Here is an 18436-nt window from a genome sequence, read left to right as displayed (position 1 = left end):
CTGCGGCAGTTCCATAACATTTTTTAAATGCGAACTATACTGCAGGCCCTGGCTGTGCTGGTGTGCGTCACTGAACTGAACGTGTTAATCAGGCTCGCTTTGCAGCTTTCGGCCCCACCGGGACCGACGTAGCATTTTTATTTTTATTTTTGCTTTCAACGCCAGGACTTAGGGGTGAGGGTAAAGAAGCGTGTTGGTTCCTCTGGGGTCCGACGTCCCTCGGGACGGCCGCAAACAAGATCGTACCTGTGACAAAGGGAGAGTCAAGTTCCCCGAGTCATTAGTGGACTCAAGTGCTCGTGCACACGGATCAGTGCTTATCAAGACAATTAATAATCTTAACTAACCCCCCCCCCCAAACCCCCTCCTCTGAGTGCTCTGCTGCTCCCTTTTAAGCGAGTAAAATACAGAAACCCGAGTCAGAAAATGGATGATGGATGACAAGTTGTATTTGCATCCAGGGATGGAAGGTTAATGTTGACAGAGGTAGAGAAAAAGGGGTCGGAGGTCAGATGAGGAGAGGCAGGCCGATGTCTCGAGGTGCACAGACGTTGACAATTTTTTTATAGCGCTTAGACTCTCAGCTTTCATCAGGAAAAAAAAAGAGTTAATTCCTAAGTTACATGGATCTGGAGTTATCTCAGCTTGAAATGAGGGTGGCTGTCTAATATGCAATGCAATTCATGCATATTGGTTTATATAGCGCTTTAACAACAGCTGGAACAAAGTGCTAACGTGTAAAAAAAAAGGAAATGCTGCCCCCTTGTGGAAAGCAAAGACATTGCCAGATGTCTGACTAGCGGCTTATCCGCACCCAAGCATGACAAAGCAAAACCCGAACAAATTCGTGAGTGGCGCTCTATGTCGTATTTTCAATGCGTGAATACCAGTCAATGCATTAATATTCATGATTAGCGATCGCGTCTGTCGTCCATTTTCTAATTAGAGGCACATTAGCGCTCGATGCCGTCGTGGTGAAAATGCTCATTTGTTTTTGCGCTTCTGGAACAAGTTTTGCCAAGCCCGTGTGACGGGGAGAACCACTTTAACCGCGTGTCATCCATCATGTTGTCAATGCGCAAATGTTTTTGGACCCGCGCTAGCTTGGCGTTTGAAACCGCTCGCCATCAAAAGCTTCCACGCTGTCATCGCGTTTGATGTGTACAATCCGTTAGTCGACTGTGGCTAACGTTTCTGGGTGCAAGTCTTTGCGGAGATGCTACTTGGTGTCAAAAGTTTGAGAGGCGCTTTTTTCCGAATGCCAGCTTCCATCGCCTCAACCTCCCCCTCCCTTCCCCCCTTGTGTCCGTGAACAAGCGCAAAGCATTAATATGCTTTCAGACAAGCTTTTATTGACTTCAAGCGAAGCCCCTCCCTCCCAGTCCTCCCCCTAAGTGGCGTTTTTAACAATGCGGCCGCCGCAATGAATCATTTAACGTCCAGGAGTACCTTAAAGGAATCGTTTGGTGCGCTCGATGTTTTGATTCCAGCGATCTGACAACCTGGCAAGATGGTGAAATATATTTATTTATGATCATCATGTCACTAAAAAGGAGATCTTTGTTTTTGTGCCTTGGAGCAGGTCAGTCATTGTTTGGCCCGAGCGAAGAATAAGCCACAGAAAGGTGTTTCCTGTCTTTCGGCGGTCCTTGTTTACACGCGTGTCATGAACCCCATTGTGGAAAAGAGCCCGTAAAGCAACATGGAATTTGTAAGGCGCGTCTATTGGATTGGATTTGCCTTTATTAGTCTCGCAGTGGAGACATTTAAATTTCACAGCAGCAAAGTTATGCCGCTGCATGTTCATGCGCCGCCATCTTGGAGTAAAAAAAACAAAATAAATAATATGACAACACAAAGACACATTCTGCAGCACTTGCTGTACCGTCTTGGTGACAACCCCGCCGCCTTTGACAAGCCGTCGGTGAGAGCGAGCGCACGTTTGGGGTTGAGATTTGCCAACAATGGCTCCTCCAGCTCCACCTGCCAGCTGTCAAGTCTTTGATCCGCGTGCGCTGACCTCCAGCCGGCCCCTCTGTTGAAAGCAGCCGGCGGTCGGCTCCTCCGTCTTTGTGGCGGCGCTTTGATGCTTGACCTCAGCGCCGCCGCTGTTGAGGCCACCCCCGCCCCCACCTCGCCCCCTTTCCTCATGACGTCATCGTAATGCCGTTTCCGCTTGTTGTTAGCCAAGATCGCAGCTGTGTGAAATCTCAAAATCTGCCGTGAGGAGCAGCCAATAGGTGTTCCTCAGATTTGCCTTGATTAAAAACATCTATGTGTCAATATATTTGATAGCAATTGTGAATAGAAAATATGATGTAGAGCGCCATTCCCAAATGTGTTCGGTTTTTTTTTTTTTCATGCTTTGGTGCCGATAAAGCACTGGCCGTCGCCTCTGGCAATGTTTTTCTTTTCCACAAGGAAGGTAGCATTCCCCTTTTTTCATTTTAGTGCTTTGTTCCAGCTTCAGCTGTATGAATTGCATTGTATTTTGGATAGCCACCCTCATTTCAAGCTCATATAACTCCACACCCATATAAGTTAGGAATTAACTTTTCTTCTAATGAAAGAAGAGTCTAAGGTTTCTAAAGCTGCATTGATTTATTGGTTTATGCCGTCTTAAAACTCAATATTCTGTGGGTCCTGGTGTGTGTGTGACAATGACAAAAACCTTGGCACTGGAGTGGACACATTTTTGCACATGTCAGGCAGTGAATGAGTTCATCGCTAATCATTTTATTTTAAATAGTATTTAAATAACTGAGTAGGCATTGTGCGATATTTTAACAACCGTTGCAGGAATTTTCCAGCTCTCTTAATTGTCGTAGAACGAGCTGAACTCTTTTGCTAACCAATACAGCAGCACCCACAGGCAAGCCCTCTTTTTGGTTTTTTTTTTTTTAATGCAAATGTCATTCGATAATTAGCAGCCGCGCTGACAGCATGCGGAGGGGTGGTGGTGGGGGGGGGTCATTGTTCATCATGAACAACAGCTAAGGGCAATTATAGCGCCGAGACGGGCGTTAGAGGGTGCCTCGTAAAGCGCGTCGTTAAACTTTAAAGCCGGCGCCGTCGCTCATGATTGCAGCGGCGAAATGGATGCATGAGCAGCGCGTGACGAGTCATCAAAAGGAAGATGTTGCGACATGTCGTTGGCTTTTATGATGGCCGTGTCACGAGATGAAGCTTATTTGCTTTGCTAAGCTAACATGCACGCCTGACAGCAATTCAAATAATAATAATAATAATAATTTCTTATTTTTTTTAAGGCCGCACTCATACTTTGAAGTGTCATTGTTGAGTGTTTTTTCTCTCTCTCCCGACTTTTCAGGACCATTACGAAAACGAAAATAAATGGTTCCCAGCTACTTGGAGTGCCGTCATGGTGACATCTGCCCCCGTGATAAATTCCTCCTCCATTAGCTCGGGGTATGGGATTACCCGCGGAGAGCGCATTAATCACCGCGTTCCGTGGCAGCCCTCGAATGGGACCGCTTCAGAAAAAAAATGAAAAGGAAAGAACTTTGTTTTTTTTCCTGACGCGTCACTCTTCTCTTGAGGCGAGCTGCAATCAATCATGTTGATTGGCAGCACCGAGAGCTTACAGTGTTTATACAATGTGTCATGAATGATCACGTTAGTTAGTTACTATTGTTATTCAGGTCGGAGTGGGGGTAATCAGTTATGCCGTTCAAACTGGTTGTAATATTACGGTGTTTACATGTTTTTAACTCATTCACAGACAGGCATGTGCAAAAAAAATGTGTGCACTCTGGTGCCAGGGTTTTTGTCATTGTCACTCGAATTTCCAGAACCCACAGAATATTGAGTTTTAGAACTACATAAGCATTCAATGTAGCATAAGAAACCTTAGCCTCTATTATTTCATCAGAAAAAAAGAGATAATTCTAAACGATATGAGTCTGGAGTTATATGAGCTTGAAATGAGGGCGGCTATCCAAAATACAATGCGATACATATACAGGTAACATCCGACTTACGACCGCATTCCGTTCTAACCAAACGGTCGTAAGTCAAAATGGTCCTAAGTCGAAATCCATTCAAAATGTTGAAGATAGACTCGGAGGCTAAATGACTCGCAAACTCCTCCCCTCTGGTGCCATCACAAGGTCGATTTCTGTACGAGAGTGAAATGCTGGCTGGCTGGCCAAAATTGCCGATCATGTAGCACACCTGCTAGCGCGTTGCAATTACAATTTTAAAAATAGAGATCGTGGTTGTAAGTACGGGTGGTCGTAAGTCGAGCTGGTCGTAAGTCGGATGTTACCTGTATTTTGGTTTATATAGCCCTGTAACAATAGCGGAAGCTGGAACAAAGCGGTAACGTGGAAAGAAGGGAAATGCTGCTCCCTTGTGGAAAATAAAAAAACACTGCCAGAGGTCATGGCCAGCGCTTTATCGGCACCTAAGCATGAAAAAAAACAACCTCGAACAAATTCAGGAATGGCGCTCTACGTCATATTTTCAATTCCCGAATAAATTCGTGAATGGCAGTGAATGAGTTAAAATACAGTGTATGTGTGACGGAGTTCAGTTGTATTTCACTTTTTTTGCCTGCCCCTGTGGTGTGACATTGGAATAATGCCATCCCAATAAGATTCTATCAGCACCTAATGAGAGCAGAATTCAAATTTCAGCAATTCCTACACGTAAAGCACCCGTACATCAATTTAATGCGAACCACCGAGTTCTTTAAAATGCGCAATAAAAATAAAAATGGTGTTGAATTAGATGAACTAAAGTTATTTCTGCTTCTCATTCGTCGAGAGTGAAAAAGTTTGAGTTGATAGCTTGTGCGTGATGCAATTGTTTCAAATGTTTTTCTTTTGTTTTTTTTTTTTTTTTAGGTTTTGATGTTGAATGAATCATTTGATTGGTGCCAACGTCGCTTTTCATCCTGCGGATCACAGATAAACTTGTAAGTACTTTTTTTTCCTTTCTATCGCACATTGCGTGGGCAGCGATGTCCTATTTAACTCATCCACTGCCAGACGTGCAAAAATGTGTCCACTCCGGCGCCAGGGTTTTTGTCATTATCACTCCATTTCCAGGACCCACAGAATATGGTTTGAAAGGGGGGGAAAAATGGAGTTCTTGCTGCTTTGTGTTTGCACGACTTTGCCTGTGGGTGGTTGCCTTTATCATGTAGCAAGATGAATTGTGGACAAGCTGCCGTGTTATGAGGGTCTTGGCCATGGTGGGGGGGGGGGTGGGGGTCGTCCTGATCTGCCCTGTGATCTGTGAGGCCAAGAGGAAATGAGTCAGGGCAGGCTAGAGTAGGCCTTTTCAAAGAGGTCACCTAAGGAAATGAAAGAGCTTTTTGAAATGAGCGGCTGGTGAGCATTCTTGAGAGGCCAGCCGTTAATATTCCTTGTCAAAGCTGAAGAAGACGTGATTGTTGATTTAATTTGAGCCCCCCGCCACAAACCTCCCCATTTCAATTCCAGTGATTCCAGCATCACTCAAAGATGGCTCCATTGTTGCACTCTGCAGAGTGAAGGAATCTTTTGCCACCTGTTGGATTCTTTGTGCATTACAGCAAAATAGTAATAATAATAATACATTTCATTAATAAGCGCCTTTCAAAACATTCAAGGTCACTTTACAGTTACAGGATAAGTTTTTCTGTGGGCGAGCAGCGGTAGCCACACGCGCCAGCGTTCACTCAACCCAGAAGTGACTCAAATTGAATTGTAAGAGAAATAGATATAAAGCTAGCTAGCAAGCCAATAGATAGCTAATAGCTAGACAGCTAGCCAGATAGCTATTGTGCGGTATTACAACAAAGACAAAGACAAATTCTGCACACAAGTTGGGCTCACCGATTGGAAATGTTTTCTCAATGTTTTCTCAGGCCTTCAGTAGTGCTATGTCGGAATCACTCCACAGCTGCAAGTGTGGTGTGATTTACTATACGTCCACTAGAGGGTGTCGTTGGCCTGGAAATAACTTGAACCTTGAGAAATACTGTCATTAATTTGCTCGAATTATTACGATGATTGTGATAACCTCTTAAAATGGCAATATTATTTGCTATTTTTTGCTAGCTTGGAGCTGTCCAATTTTTCTTACCGATGGCCATCTATTCTTGAATAGACCGTCCAGGTTAGAAAAAAAAACAGAAGAAAAACAAAGGTCATTTGGAAGAATAAAGGTCAACAATGAAGCTCGGCTCAAAGGCATCCAAACGTACATTTTGAAACCATCGTTAGTTCGGAGCGTCGGAAGCCCGCCCGGGTCGGCGTGATTACTTTGATCTCGTCTCGTCTCCCAGTTCGTCGTAAGCGAGCACCTGAGGGCCTCCGTCTCCCCAACCCTGATTGGAAGTGGCAAGGAAGAGCCACGGCGGAAATAAAAAAGAACAAGGGAATAAAAATAAGTTTCCCCAAGCCGAGCGGGGCCCATCAACACGAATGAACGTTAGCGTGTGTCACTGCCAGACAAGTGTCAAATCACTCAGGCCGCTGCCTCATTTGACTGGAGCGCATCAATCAGGCGAGCTCGATGGCGGGCGACGGGCCGGCATCGGGCTTCACCTCTGGCTCCCTCATTAGCTTGCGTCAGTGTTAGTGAAACCTCCGCCTGTCAGGGAACTTGGCCACGCTCGCCCCGCACGCACTTTGAAGGGGGCTTTGTTTGTTACTTTCACATCGCCGACACCCTTATTTGCGTTTTGGAGGTGACCTCAGAGAATCGAGCCAGGATCCAAACGGATGTGATTCATTCAAAACATAGGCTTGGTTTAATTTCAAACTGAACCGAATAAAAATGGGCCCAATTTGCCCAAAAGCCACCCCTCCGCAACCATTCCAGGCGCGAACAAGCTACATGCTACGCTTGTGTCACATTCGGACGCTAATGCAAGGAGACAGCTTGTCGCACTCCAGTGTTCAGATAACCCCGAGTCGCTCGCATATCGGAAGAAATGAGCACACTTCCCCGGCGAGGTGACCAAGCGCTCGTTGACTTTGGCTTATCCGCGGGCGGGCTGGCCCGGTTCCCGTGACACTACGGGCCTGCTGGTCACGACGAGAAGGAAGTGTGGACAGGAAACCGTCGAGCAGGTTGTCCAGTCGGCTTAGGGTCGCCCACTAATACGGCACCGGTATCGCTCGTCTTCGTCTCTGCTTGCTGTCACCGCGACCTTTTCGTCATGTTTGGAAACAGCGGGCGGAATTAAGCAAAATGGCATAGCTCCCAAATAACTCCTTAGTTTTTTAACTTCAATTAATTAATACAAAAATAATCTAAAATTAGATGTAAAACTAATTACTACTGTAAAAAAATGTTGTTTTTTTTAGGTCAAAAACGCCTTAGTATACATGGTGGTTTTTCGGGCCCAAAATGCCTTACTAGACATGGTCGTATTTTTCAGCTAAAAACAGCTTACTATAAACTGTCGGTTTTTTTAGGTCTATAACGCCTTACTATACCTGGTCGTTTTTTTCAGGCTAAAAACAGCTTACTATACCTGATTTTTTTATTTCGGGCCCAAAATGCCTTACTAGACATGGTCGTATTTTTCAGCTAAAAACGCCTTACTATACACTTTACTTACCATACATGGTAGTTTTTTTCGAGCTAAAAATGCCTGACAGTGGGTGAATTTTTCTGCCATTCCCAAATTTGTTGTCCAAATTTTGTTTGACATAAGACTGAAGACCAATATGTGATGAAAGTTGTCTTTTCTCCTTCCACAGACAAAGTGGTTGTAGCTGCCGTGAGTGGGAAAGAAACGACCATGTTGGTGGTAAGTCATTTTTAGCCCCTCAAAACCGACCATGTAAGGCCACATTGGGAGACTGTCGATGAGGTTTCCTCAGCCGTCATCTGTACTTTTTAGAAGGTGTCAGCGACATTGCTGACGAAGCCTCTTGGATAGGAGGCGAAACGTCCCACACCTCTTAAAGAGTACAGATGACGGCTGAGGAAACCTTCTCATCGATGGACGACTCCTGTACGACTGAGAGCTTACACAGACGTATTGGGAGACTGTTTCTGCAGCTTAAAAATGATGCATGTGGCGCAACTGCCATTTTGTGGGTGTGTTTGCAGGGCTGCCGTGGTAAGAGGAAGAAAAGCAGGTGCTTCACACATGCAGAATTGAGTGGAACACATGTGAGTATACTTTGTGGAGCCAACTTCTCAACGTGGCCCAAATCTCAGATGCTTTTTACCTTTTTTTTGCCAAGGTCTCATCGCACAATGGTACCCTCCCTTCACTAAATGGAGCTGTTGGCCAGACACACCAGCCTAATTGGTAAGCCTGCCGTTCACTTCAACCAGGGGTAAGGAAGTCATTGCCCATGATGAGTGGGCTCATTTTTCATGTTTTTTTTCTTTAATCAGGTGCTGTTTGGGAAACTTCAACATCGCTGACTATGCCATCGTCTTCAAGTGCCAGCGGTCGCTGTCTGGAGGCCACTGCGAATCGCTGTAAGTAGCAATTTCCGCCATTCCCAAATTTAGCTTTAAATTGTTTTTTTGTTGTAACACTGAAGACCAATCTCTAATTAAAGATTTCTTTTCTCCTTCCACAGGTGAAGAGGAACTTGAGGCGACCGCATCTGAGGTAAGTAGGTTTCGATCTTTGGTCTCCCAGGTACAAGCCTTGTGCTTGTACCACTTCACCACGGGGGGCGGGAGTGTCGTCGCGAGCGGCACTCCTATTTGACATCCTCGGTAAAACACTTAGTATATATTTTAAAGTGTTATAAGTTACCCTCTTCGTCCTTTCAGGCGCTGTTCTTCAACATCGCAGATCCTGAACGATGTTCAGGACCACCTGATACTGCTTGCGTTCAGGCTTCTTGGCTCCGCCCTTGACCACCTCTGGGGGTTGGACCCAGTTGGCGATCTGAATTGATATTTATTCTCTCACCAGGTGGGGATTCGAACCCAGACTGCCTGCGCCCAACGCAGGAGAGTGTACCACTACACTACTGGTGACTGTGACATTCTTTGGGTTTTGGTCATATTTGATTCGAACAACCGAGGTCACCCAGGAAAAAGTAACTAAGTGTCTTCATTGAATGCATACTAAGTCATTGAGTGGATTCGAACCCAGACTGCCTGCACCCAACGCATGAGAGTGTACCACTACACTACTGGTGACTGTGACATTCTCTGGGTTTTGGTCATATTTGATAGAAACAACCGAGGTCTCCCAGGAAAAAGTAACTAAGTGTTATTATTGGGTGGATTCAAACCGACACTGTCTGCACCAATCGCACAAGAGTGTACCTCTACACCACCGGTGACTGTGACTAGCTTGGCGTTGGGTTCATATTTGCTACTAACAACTGAGGTCTCCCAGGAAAAAGTAACTAAGTGTTTTAAGTGAATTTATAGATCATTGAGCAGGTTTGAACCCACACTTTCTGCACCCAACGCAGGAGAGTGTACCTCTACACTACCGGTGACCATGACTTGCTGCGCATTTTGGTCATATTTGCTACTAACAACTGAGGTCTCCCAGGAAAAAGTAACTAAGTGTTTTAAGTGAATTTATAGATCATTAAGCAGGTTTGAACCCACACTTTCTGCACCCAACGCAGGAGAGTGTACCTCTACACTACCGGTGACCATGACTTGCTGCGCATTTTGGTCATATTTGCTACTAACAACTGAGGTCTCCCAGGAAAAACTAAGTAAGTGTTTGAATTGAATTTATAGAACATTATTGAGCAAGTTCGAACCCACAATGCCTGCAGCCCAAGCAGAGGAGTGTACCACTACCCTACCGGTGACTGTGACATTCTTTGGGTTTTGTTCATATTTGATATAAACAACTGAGGTCGCACAGGACAAAATTAACTATTTTAATTGAATTTATACAATATCGCTGCGCGGGCTCGATCCCACACTTCCTGCATCCAAAGCAGGGGAGTGTACCACTACGCCACTGGCGACTTCAAATAATACCGGTCATTGGTTATATTTGATACCAACAATTGAGGTTTCCCAGGAAAAAGTAACTGTTTTAATTGAACTTATCCAGTCTTCTTACCACTCTGCCTGTGCCCAATGGCCATTTTTGCACATCATCTGGCAGTCAATGAGTTAATGAGCCCTTGTATGCAGCTGCATGATCATTTTGTCCTGCACAAATTGAATTAGAAAGTCCATAAAATAATGCCAACCAAATATTCAAAAGCATAACAAAACTGAATGAGTTCAAACAAAGCAATCTAAACAGTGCATTTTTTTCAACGACAGGGCTGACATATTTGCACAGCTTCCAGCGGGTGACGCCGACACAAGTTGACATGTACCAAACCTGCAATGTCCCAAAGCCATCTGCGCCTGTCAGCTCCACCTCCATCAGCGGCATCGTCGCCATGCCGCCGTGACGCGTGTCACAAACTTTTACATGTCTGCTCTTTTTTCGGAACTTGATCGGGGCCCCGCGTTTGCCGATGAAACAAACGAGCCGGCTCAAATTAGAGTCGAGCATCGAACGCGATACACTCTGGAAATATGGAGGAGAGATTTAAATGATGAGAACACATAAATACATATAAATACAAATACAGACATAAATACTGTACATACATACTCTAAAAAAAAAAGACTATGTTTTTTTAGGTGAAAAACGCCTTACTAGACATGGTCATTTTTTTTTGGGTTCAAAAACGCCTTACTATACATGGTCGTTTTTTGGGGGACAAAAATGCCTTACTATACATGGTCGTTTTTTGGGGACAAAAATGCCTTACTATACATGGTCGTTTTTTGGGGACAAAAATGCCTTACTATACATGGTCGTTTTTTGAGGGTCAAAAATGCCTTACTATACATGGTCGTTTTTTGGGGACAAAAATGCCTTACTATACATGGTCGTTTTTTGGGGGTCAAAAATGCCTTACTATACATGGTCGTTTTTTTAGGTCAAAAACGGCTTACGATATTAGTCTTTTTTTGGGGTCAAAAATGCCTTCCGATACATGGTCATTTTTTGGAGGTCAAAAGAACTAAAGTCTGACTGGTCGTAACAGTCAGACTTTAGTTCGCTGACGAAGCCTCTTGGAGAGGAGGCGAAACGTCCGAAACCTTCACTTTTGTACAGATGACGGCTGAAGAAACCTTCTCATCCATGTATAATAAGGCATTTTTGACCCTCAAAAAACGACCATGTATAGTAAGCCATTTTTGACCCCCAAAAAACGACCATGTATAGTAAGGCATTTTTGTCCCCAAAAACTAAAGTCTGACTGGTCGTAACAGTCAGACTTTAGTTCGCTGACGAAGCCTCTTGGAGAGGAGGCGAAACGTCCGAAACCTTCACTTTTGTACAGATGACGGCTGAAGAAACCTTCTCATCGATGGACCACTCCTGTACGACTGAGAGCTTACACAGACTTATTATACATGGTCGTTTTTGGGGGTCAAAAATGCCTTACTATACATGGTCGTTTTTTCGGGGGGGTTCAAAAAAGCCTTACGATATGTTGTCTTTTTTTTGGGGGTCAAAAACACCTTACTATACATGGTAGTTTTTTGGGGGGGGGTTCAAAAATGCCTTAGGATATGTATTCTTTTTTTGGGTCAAAAACGCCTTACTATAAATGGTCGTTTTTTTTAGGTCAAAAACACCTTACGATATACATGGTCGTTTTTTTTAGGTCAAAAACGCCTTACTATACATGGTCGTTTTTAGGGGGTCAAAAATGCCTTATGATACATGGTGGTTTTTTTGGGGGGTGATAAATGCCTTACGATATGTAGTCTTTTTTGGGGGTCAAAAACGCCTTACTATACATGGTCATTTTTTAGGTCAAAAATGCCTTACTGTACATGGTTGTTTTTTGGGGGTCAAAAATGCCTTACTATACATGGTCGTTTTTTTAGGTCAAAAACGGCTTACGATATTAGTCTTTTTTTGGGGTCAAAAATGCCTTCCGATACATGGTCATTTTTTGGAGGTCAAAATGCCTTACTATACATGGTCATTTTTAGGGGGTCAAAATGCCTTACTATACATGGTCATTTTTAGGGGGTCAAAATGCCTTACTATACATGGTCGTTTTTTTGGGGGGGTCGAAAACGCCTTGGTCGTTTTTTTAGGTCAAAAAATGCCTTACTATACATGGTCATTTTTTGGGTCAAAAACAGCTTACTATACATGGTGTTTTTTGGGGGGGGTTCAAAAATGCCTTACGATATGTAGTCTTTTTTTTTTGTCAAAAACGCCTAACATGGTCATTTTTTTAGGTCAAAAAAGGGGGTTAGGGGGGTCAAAAACGCCTTACGATATGTAGTCTTTTTTTTGGGTCAAAAATGCCTTACTATACATGGTCGTTTTTAGGGGGTCAAAAATGCCTTACTATACATGGTCGTTTTTGGGGGGTCAAAAATGCCTTACTATACATGGTCGTTTTTAGGGGGTCAAAAATGCCTTACTATACATGGTCGTTTTTTGGGGGGGGGGGGTTCAAAAATGCCTTACGATATGTAGTCTTTTTTTTGGGTCAAAAATGCCTTACTATACATGGTCGTTTTTTTTTTTTTTTTTTGTCAAAAATGCCTTACTATACATGGTCGTTTTTTGGGGGTCAAAAACACCTTACTATACATGGTCGTTTTTTTTTTTTTTTTTTTTTGGGGGGGGGTTCAAAAATGCCTTACGATATGTAGTCTTTTTTTTTGGGGTCAAAAATGCCTTACTATACATGGTCGTTTTTTAAGGTCCAAAACGCCTTACTATGCATGGTCCTTTTTTTAGGTCAAAAACGCCTTACAATACATGGTCGTTTTTTTGGGGGGGTTCAAAAACGGCTTACGATATGTAGTCTTTTTTTGGGGGGGTCAAAAATGCCTTACTATACATGGTAATTTTTTTGGGGGTGGGTGAAAAACGCCTTACGATATGTAGTCTTTTTTTGGGGGGTCAAAAATGCCTTACTATACATGGTCGTTTTTAGGGGGTCAAAAATGCCTTACTATACATGGTCATTTTTTGGGGGGGGGTTCAAAAATGCCTTACGATATGTATTTTTTTTTTTGCGTCAAAAACGCCTTACTATACATGGTCGTTTTTTTTAGGTCAAAAATGCCATGGTGGTTTTTTTGGGGGGTGATAAATGCCTTACGATATGTAGTCTTTCTTTGGGGGTCAAAAATGCCTTCCGATACATGGTCATTTTTAGGGGGTCAAAATGCCTTACTATACATGGTTGTTTTTTGGGGGTCAAAATGCCTTACTATACATGGTCATTTTTAGGGGGTCAAAATGCCTTACTATACATGGTCGTTTTTGGGGGGGGGGGTTCAAAAATGCCTTACGATATGTAGTCTTTTTTTTGGGTCAAAAACACCTTACTATACATGGTAGTTTTTTTGTGTCAAAAACGGCTTACTATACATGGTAATTTTTTTTGGGGGGGGTTCAAAAATGCCTTAGGATATGTATTCTTTTTTTGGGTCAAAAACGTCTTACTATACATGGTCGTTTTTAGGGGGTCAAAAATGCCTTAATATACATGGTCGTTTTTTTAGGTCAAAAACGCCTTACTATACATGGTCGTTTTTAGGGGGTCAAAAATGCCTTACTATACATGATCGTTTTTAGGGGGTCAAAAATGCCTTACGATACATGGTCGTTTTTTTTAGGTCAAAAACGCCTTACTATACATGGTGGTTTTTTGGGGGTCAAAAACGCCTTACTATACATGGTGGTTTTTTTCACCTAAAAACGCCTTACTGTACATGGTCTTTTTTTGCCTAAAATGCCTTACTATACATGGTCTTTTTTCATCTAAAATTGCCTTACTATACATGGTCTTTTTTCATCTAAAATTGCCTTACTATACATGGTCTTTTTTTCACCTAAAAACGCCTTACTATACATGGTCTTTTTTTCATCTAAAATTGCCTTACTATACATAGTCTTTTTTTCATCTAAAATTGCCTTACTATACATGGTTTTTTTCACCTAAAAACGCCTTCTGTACATGGTCTTTTTTTGCCTAAAATGCCTTACTATACATGGTCTTTTTTTCACCTAAAAACGCCTGACTATACATGGTCTTTTTTTGCCTAAAATGCCTTACTATACATGGTCTTTTTTCATCTAAAATTGCCTTACTATACATGATCTTTTTTCACCTAAAAACGCCTTACTGTACATAGTATTTTTCTAACTAAAAACGCCTTACTATACATGGTCTTTTTTCATCTAAAATTGCCTTACTATACATGATCTTTTTTCACCTAAAAACGCCTTACTGTACATAGTATTTTTCTAACTAAAAACGCCTTACTATACATGGTCTTTTTTTCATCTAAAATTGCCTTACTATACATAGTCTTTTTTTCATCTAAAATTGCCTTACTATACATGATCTTTTTTCATCTAAAATTGCCTTACTATACATGGTCTTTTTTTCATCTAAAATTGCCTTACTATACATGGTCTTTTTTTCACCTAAAAACGCCTTACTATACATGGTCTTTTTTTCATCTAAAATTGCCTTACTATACATAGTCTTTTTTTCATCTAAAATTGCCTTACTATACATGATCTTTTTTCATCTAAAATTGCCTTACTATACATGATCTTTTGTTCACCTAAAAACGCCTTACTATACATGGTCTTTTTTTGCCTAAAATGCCTTACTATACATGGTCTTTTTTCATCTAAAATTGCCTTACTATACATGATCTTTTTTCACCTAAAAACGCCTTACTGTACATGGTCTTTTTTTGCCTAAAATGCCTTACTATACATGGTCTTTTTTCATCTAAAATTGCCTTACTATACATAGTCTTTTTTTCATCTAAAATTGCCTTACTATACATAGTCTTTTTTTAGCTAAAATTGCCTTACTATACATGGTCTGTTTTTGAGCTAAAAATGCCTTACTATACATGGTCTTTTTTTCATCTAAAATTGCCTTACTATACATGATCTTTTTTTCACCTAAAAACGCCTTACTGTACATGGTCTTTTTCTAACTAAAAACGCCTTACTATACATGGTCTTTTTTTCATCTAAAATAGCCTTACTATACATGGTCTTTTTTCACCTAAAAACGCCTTACTATACATGGTCTTTTTTCATCTAAAATTGCCTTACTATACATGGTCTTTTTTCACCTAAAAACGCCTTACTATACATGGTCTTTTTTTGCCAAAAATGCCTTACTATACATGGTCTTTTTTCATCTAAAATTGCCTTACTATACATGGTCTTTTTTTCACCTAAAAACGCCTTACTATACATGGTCTTTTTTTGCCTAAAATGCCTTACTATACATGGTCTTTTTTCATCTAAAATTGCCTTACTATACATGATCTTTTTTCACCTAAAAACGCCTTACTGTACATGGTCTTTTTTCATCTAAAATTGCCTTACTATACATAGTCTTTTTTTCATCTAAAATTGCCTTACTATACATAGTCTTTTTTTGAGCTAAAATTGCCTTACTATACATGGTCATTTTTTTCATCTAAAATTGCCTTACTATACATGGTCTTTTTTTCACCTAAAAACGCCTGACTATACATGGTCTTTTTAGCCTAAAATGCCTTACTATACATGGTCATTTTTTTAACCTAAAAACGCCTTACTATACATGGTCTTTTTTTTTTAACCTAAAAACGCCTTACTATACATGGTCTTTTTTTGAGCTAAAAATGCCTTACTATACATGGTCTTTTTTTCATCTAAAATTGCCTTACTATACATGGTCTTTTTTTTTTCACCTAAAAACGCCTTACTATACATGGTCTTTTTTTCACCTAAAAACGCCTTACTATACATGGTCTTTTTTTCATCTAAAATTGCCTTACTATACATGGTCTTTTTTAGCAAAAAAACGCCTTACTATACATGGTCTTTTTTTCATCTAAAATTGCCTTACTATACATGATCTTTTTTTCACCTAAAAACGCCTTACTGTACATGGTCTTTTTTTGCCTAAAATGCCTTACTATACATGGTCTTTTTTCATCTAAAATTGCCTTACTATACATGGTCTTTTTTCACCTAAAAACGCCTTACTGTACATGGTCTTTTTCTAACTAAAAACGCCTTACTATACATGGTCTTTTTTTCATCTAAAATTACCTTACTATACATAGTCTTTGTTGAGCTAAAATTGCCTTACTATACATGGTCTTTTTTAGCTAAAAACGTCTTACTATACATGGTCTTTTTTTTAGCTAAAATTGCCTTACTATACATGGTCTGTTTTTGAGCTAAAACGCCTTACTATACATGGTCTTTTTTTCACCTAAAAACGCCTTACTATACATGGTCTTTTTTTGCCTAAAATGCCTTACTATACATGGTCTTTTTTCATCTAAAATTGCCTTACTATACATGGTCTTTTTTTCACCTAAAATTGCCTTACTATACATGGTCTTTTTTTTTTAGCTAAAAACGCCTTACTATACATGGTCTTTTTTCATCTAAAATTGCCTTACTATACATGGTCTTTTTTCATCTAAAATTGCCTTACTATACATGATCTTTTTTTCACCTAAAAACGCCTTACTATACATGATCTTTTTTTCACCTAAAAACGCCTTACTATACATGGTCTTTTTTTCACCTAAAAACGCCTTACTGTACATGGTCTTTTTCTAACTAAAAACGCCTTACTATACATGGTCTTTTTTTCATCTAAAATTACCTTACTATACATAGTCTTTTTTGAGCTAAAATTGCCTTACTATACATGGTCTTTTTTAGCTAAAAACGTCTTACTATACATGGTCTTTTTTTTAGCTAAAATTGCCTTACTATACATGGTCTGTTTTTGAGCTAAAACGCCTGACTATACATGGTCTTTTTTTCACCTAAAAACGCCTTACTATACATGGTCTTTTTTTCACCTAAAAACGCCTTACTGTACATGGTCTTTTTTTGCCTAAAATGCCTTACTATACATGGTCTTTTTTCATCTAAAATTGCCTTACTATACATAGTCATTTTTTGAGCTAAAATTGCCTTACTATACATGGTCTTTTTTAGCAAAAAACGTCTTACTATACATGGTCTTTTTTCATCTAAAATTGCCTTACTATACATAGTCTTTTTTGAGCTAAAATTGCCTTACTATACATGATGTTTTTTTCACCTAAAAACGCCTTACTGTACATGGTCTTTTTCTAACTAAAAACGCCTTACTATACATGGTCTTTTTTTCATCTAAAATTGCCTTACTATACATAGTCTTTTTTTTTCATCTAAAATTGCCTTACTATACATAGTCTTTTTTTGAGCTAAAATTGCCTTACTATACATGGTCTTTTTTTGCCTAAAATGCCTTACTATACATGGTCTTTTTTCATCTAAAATTGCCTTCCTATACATGGTCTTTTTTTCACCTAAAAACGCCTTACTATACATGGTCTTTTTTTGCCTAAAATACCTTACTATACATGGTCATTTTTTCGCCTAAAAACGCCTTACTATACATGGTCTTTTTTTCATCTAAAATTGCCTTACTATACATGGTCTTTTTTTGACCTAAAATTGCCTTACTATACATGGTCTTTTTTTGAGCTAAAAATGCCTTACTATACATGGTCATTTTTTCACCTAAAAACACCTTACTATACATGGTCTTTTTTTTTAGCTAAAAATGCCTTACTATACATGGTCATTTTTTCACCTAAAAACGCCTTACTATACATGGTCTTTTTTTGAGCTAAAAATGCCTTACTATACATGGTCATTTTTTCACCTAAAAACACCTTACTATACATGGTCTTTTTTTCACCTAAAAACGCCTTACTGTACATGGTCTTTTTTAGCAAAAAACGTCTTACTATAAATGGTCTTTTTTTGAGCTAAAACGCCTTACTATACATGGTCTTTTTTTCATCTAAAATTACCTTACTATACATAGTCTTTTTTTCATCTAAAATTGCCTTACTATACATGATCTTTTTTTCACCTAAAAACGCCTTACTGTACATGGTCTTTTTTTGCCTAAAATGCCTTACTATACATGGTCTTTTTTTCACCTAAAAACGCCTTACTATACATGGTCTTTTTTTGCCTAAAATGCCTTACTATACATGGTCTTTTTTCACCTAAAAACGCCTTACTGTACATGGTCTTTTTCTAACTAAAAACGCCTTACTATACATGGTCTTTTTTTCATCTAAAATTACCTTACTATACATAGTCTTTTTTGAGCTAAAATTGCCTTACTATACATGGTCTTTTTTAGCTAAAAACGTCTTACTATACATGGTCTTTTTTTTAGCTAAAATTGCCTTACTATACATGGTCTGTTTTTGAGCTAAAACGCCTTACTATACATGGTCTTTTTTTCACCTAAAAACGCCTTACTGTACATGGTCTTTTTTTGCCTAAAATGCCTTACTATACATGGTCTTTTTTCATCTAAAATTGCCTTACTATACATGATCGTTTTTTCACCTAAAAACGCCTTACTAT

At 40.1% G+C, this 18436-nt stretch overlaps 2 long non-coding RNA genes across 8 annotated transcripts in view; one reads left to right on the top strand and one right to left on the bottom strand.

Moving 5' to 3' along the window:
• LOC148887612 (uncharacterized) overlaps positions 1-10379 on the top strand; it is a 54444-nt gene extending 44065 nt beyond the window's left edge. Inside the window, exons 5-12 of one of the 5 annotated variants that reach the window (XR_016117633.1) lie at positions 4869-4939; positions 7722-7771; positions 8077-8139; positions 8214-8281; positions 8371-8457; positions 8562-8593; positions 8761-9671; positions 10240-10379. This is a non-coding gene — a long non-coding RNA (uncharacterized LOC148887612). Of the gene's footprint in view, positions 1-4868; positions 4940-7693; positions 7772-7864; positions 7979-8076; positions 8140-8213; positions 8282-8370; positions 8458-8561; positions 8594-8760; positions 9672-10239 lie in introns of those variants that run through there. The other 4 variants (XR_016117634.1, XR_016117635.1, XR_016117632.1 and 1 more) reach the window with 4 other exon arrangements.
• Positions 1512-18436, bottom strand: part of LOC148887611 (uncharacterized) — a 22427-nt gene continuing 5502 nt past the window's right edge. The window contains exons 3-4 of one of the 3 annotated variants that reach the window (XR_016117645.1): positions 6215-10492; positions 1512-5259 (exon numbers count right to left, since the gene is read on the bottom strand). This is a non-coding gene — a long non-coding RNA (uncharacterized LOC148887611). Of the gene's footprint in view, positions 5260-5979; positions 10493-18436 lie in introns of those variants that run through there. The other 2 variants (XR_016117646.1, XR_016117647.1) reach the window with 2 other exon arrangements.

The sequence above is a fragment of the Hippocampus bargibanti genome, linkage group LG15 (genome assembly GCF_051943395.1).
Source record: "Hippocampus bargibanti isolate YZ-2025 linkage group LG15, ASM5194339v1, whole genome shotgun sequence".
In the NCBI taxonomy this organism is placed as follows: domain Eukaryota; kingdom Metazoa; phylum Chordata; class Actinopteri; order Syngnathiformes; family Syngnathidae; genus Hippocampus; species Hippocampus bargibanti.
This window is presented reverse-complemented; position numbering and strand designations above follow the sequence as displayed.